A 4,270-nucleotide genomic window follows, 5' to 3' on the forward strand; every position below is an offset into this window, starting at 1 on the left:
AAATCTTTCAAAAAGAGATTACTGTAAGTTACAAGAGACTATTTAGATACAAGACCATTGATAAGAGACAGGGACAGAAAACTCAAAATATATGCAGTAAATCTAAAACAGAAATGCACTTTAGCGATTAGGCACTTTCTCTTAAATAGTTCAGTAAAGCTAAACAGTTTACAATATTATATAACATACTTTTCTTCCCTTAAAGAATCATTCAAGTTACATATAGTTGAGCAAACTCATTACATTTATAAAATGTGGCCTATTAATATGGGATAGATTTTTAATGAATAAAAAAATATACTTTTCTAGAAGTAGTTAAAAGACATCACCCCAACGTATCTGGACCCCAGACTGAATGACCTAGTACTGCCTCATCAGTGAAACTTTTAGTTTATGTGTTTTTATACTTTAAAGCATAATCTGGAGAAAGGGCCATATTTGGATTTTTCTATTAACTAATGTAATTACTTCAGTTAAAGTGATGTCTATAAAGCACAGTCCTTCTTTAGATCCAAGGTTCCTTGACCCTTGTGCATCTATGATATCTAGAGCAGACAAAACAAATTACAAAATCTTTTATGGAAGTAAAGTTCTTTCAGTTTGTTGCTTAAGAAACAAGAGATTAAAGAAAAACTTTTTTTAGATTTATTCTCCAATTTTGCAGATTCAGATGATTATTCCTATAGGCTATTTGTATAAGGAGTTTATCTTATTAGCACCCCAAGTTTGTAAAACTAACCACCTGTATACTTTTGCCTTTAAATTTTTCTATACCTGGTTTCTTACAAATTCCACAACCTGACTCGGGATAATTAACTAGGGATTAGTGTATTACTAGACATGAAAATAGTACCATACTTAGAAAACCATAGTTGCGTATATGAAGAAGTCTGTGGTTCTAATAGTAATACCACGTTACTTAGGGCCATCATAAAATGTGTACCTTTCCCCATATAACTGATGCCCTTCTTTATGCAAGGTTTTCACATGTTTTGGCACATATTCCATTGCATTTCAATAAAAATGTTAATACATTAACATTAAATAAAGGAATTTTATATAAAACTATTCTCAGTGCCATAAATGCTTCCTATATGTTTCCTTGGAAAATAGTGACATTACATAAGATGAGGCAGCAGGCCATATTTAATGAGATCATGTATATAAAATTCATTTAAGGCTGTAAGTTTTGGCTGGGAACCCAAAAACATCCAGGTCTCATTTGTAGTTTTTAAAACACACTCTTAATTCATTTTGAGTCAATTAAAATCAGCTTCCATAAGTAATCAAGGACATTATCATAGCTCTGACCTTAAAGAACTTATGTATAAAACAATAATCCCATTTCCCCCTGGTTACTACAGGATCTAAAATGAAATATCCTCAAACCATTAATTCTGGTTAAGCATATTTATCTATGACACTGCATTTTTTCTATTTTATACATATGGTATGGAAATGTGACAGGTTACTAACAGTTTTAATCTACAATTGTTTGAGATTTTTGAAATCCATAAAATAGCTAATGTTATTTGCCCTAAAAATCCTAATACTTAAATCATCATAACCGTCTGCATGCCACAATGACACACACTTAAGGCCAACTGAAAAAGGGAAACAATGTACTCATTAGATAAAAGCCACAATATAACGATGCACGATGTTTCATGAAGCAGCACTGGCTCGTCATAAGGCGCTATGAAAGATTAACCTCACTTACACATTAATTTTGTTAGAAGTAAATGTGATCAGCTGCCAACATTTCAAATAGTTGCGAATCTCACTTCAGCTCTCCAGGAAGTCACGTACATTTTCTGGAGGGTGAACAGGCCCTCCTTGTGCGACTGGTAGATTACACAGACAGATGACGCAAGATGCGTATAACTATAATGGACTTTAAAGTAAAGAACAATTGGAATTCTTCCCAAAAGGACTTGCACAGTCAAGAGTGAACTGTTTTGCACACAAAAAGCTTACTGAGAACAGGACAGTGGCTCAAGGACCACTTTTCTAAATATATTTCCCATACAAAATAATTTCAAGATATAATAATTATTAGTTCCTTGTACAGTACTCTATTTAAACAAGAATTAATCAAATAGTAAGTAGGTGAAAACTGCAACACCACAAAGATTGAGGCATGTTACTAGTGTAATCAAACAATAGAACAGGCAAGCAAAATATTTAGAAGGCTGAATCATGGCCGCATATCTAACTGATTTCAACCGTGACTTGTACACTGTGAGACAGCACAGATAACTTATGCAGATGGTTCAGTAGCAGGATGACACTTGGTTTGTTCTTAATAGAAACAACATAAATGCAACTGACAATTTAGAGGCAGACAATGGCCTTATTCGCATGCTGGAAATCTGGTTGTGTCCCTGTAGCCCACACACTGTTCACCGTGCGATCTGTTGATGAGTAAACACATAGTGCAGGATTCATTCAGTGGGATCTAGGCCCCTTGGTCTAACCGAAATCAATTCTTGGTCGATACTGCAATACCATGGGGTATGACTGATACAAAGGGCCATCCTGAGAGCAGACTTGTGAAGCTGAGCAGTTCAAACACCGAAAGTTTTCGCCTCTTAGTTGCCATCTTGTCATGTCGATAAGCTCCAGTATGATCCTTCCCCATAATTTCACCATTGCACAGCACATCCAACTCATAAGAACTTGGAAGTTTTAGTTTTAAACTTAGAAATTTTTTAATAGTTCCCACAGTTACACGTGTAGAAAACCGAATGAATTCCTTCATTAAACCCTTTACTGCATTGTCCCGATTGTCCATTATTTCGTAAACAATCTAGACATATAGCAATTTGTGGGTCAATTCTGTGATAGTCTTTTTTATTTTTAATTTATTTATTTAATTTATTATCTTCGGCTGCATTGGGTCTTCGTTTCTTTGTGCAGGCTTTCTCTAGTTGCGGCGAGCGGGGGCTACTCTTCGTTCGGGGGCGTGGGCTTCTCACTGCGGTGGCTTCTCGTTGTGGAGCACAGGCCCTAGGTACGTGGGCTTCAGAATTTGTGGCACATGGGCTTCAGTAGTTGTGGCTCACGGGCTCTAGAGTGCAGGTTCAGTAGTTGTGGCACACGGGCTTAGTTGCTACACGGCATGGGGGATCTTCCCGGACCAGGGCTCGAACCCGTGTCACCTGCATTGACAGGCGGATTCTTAACCACTGCACCACCAGGGAAGCCTGTGATCTTTCCTTTCATTAGTCTTTATCATCTTGATTTTCATCACCTTCTTCATCTACTTTAGGTTTGTCAACTTTTGAAGTATCATCGTGTCCATTTTCTTGAGGCTGGTTTTTCTTCCAAAATTCACGCTCAAGTTCTTGTTCTTGTAGTCCAGGGACCAACTTAAATATAATTTCCTCTAATGTGTTATCCAAGCTCAACCTTTCTAACGGGTTTGTCTCATGAACCTGGTTGCCACACCTTGGACACCCATTGCTATCTTCAAAGTGCTGGACAATACAGGTCTTAAGGTGTGGAGGCATTCCGTCACTGCAGTTGGCTTGATCAGGTACCCTTTATAGATACAGCAGATGATGTAAGGATTGAAATCTTTTACCAAGTGTTTCCTTTGAGTAGCCATTTGTGGTTAGCTAGGACTGGCTCTAGTAGTTCAGGCAAACAGGGGTATTAAGTGGATGAGAGTCTGACCCCAGGAGCTGGTGTGGAGTTCCCAACTGCATGTCCCGAGGCATTAGAACTAACATCCAGACTTCTCATGTAATTGCTGGTCATCACTGCTTTTGGTGGTTCTGCTTTTCCATATCCTGGGGCTGCCGCCACTGCTGCTTTTCACCGCCAGCACGCCGGCCTCAGAGGGAAGGAAACTGAAAGAGAAACAGTGCCTGCCGCAGCCTGGCCAGTCCCTGGGCCCGGTGGAGACTTCTATTTTCTAAATTTAATCTTTATTTTATATTGGAGTATAGTTGATTTACAATGTTGTGTTAGTTTCAGGTGTACAGCATAGTGATTCAGTTATACGTATACGTGTATCCATTCTTTTTCAGATTCTTTTCCCATATAAGTTATCACAGAATATTGAGCAGAGTTCCCTGTGTTATACAGTAGGTCCTTGTTGATTATCCATTTTACATATAGTAGTATGTATATGTTAATCCCAAACTCCTAATTTATCCCCCCCACCTTTCCCCTTTGGTAACCATAAGTTTGTTTTTGAAGTCTGTGAGTCTGTTTCTGTTTTGTAAATAAATTCATTTCTATCATTTTTTATTAGAGACTAGAA

At 37.7% G+C, this 4,270-nt stretch overlaps 1 pseudogene; it reads right to left on the bottom strand.

The window, feature by feature from the left end:
• Positions 1 to 2,441: 2,441 nt before the first annotated feature.
• Positions 2,442 to 3,610, bottom strand: LOC137755116 (polycomb group RING finger protein 5-like; annotated as a pseudogene).
• Positions 3,611 to 4,270: the final 660 nt, after the last annotated feature.

The sequence above is a fragment of the Eschrichtius robustus genome, chromosome 1, assembly GCF_028021215.1.
Source record: "Eschrichtius robustus isolate mEscRob2 chromosome 1, mEscRob2.pri, whole genome shotgun sequence".
Classification (NCBI taxonomy): Eukaryota; Metazoa; Chordata; class Mammalia; order Artiodactyla; family Eschrichtiidae; genus Eschrichtius; species Eschrichtius robustus.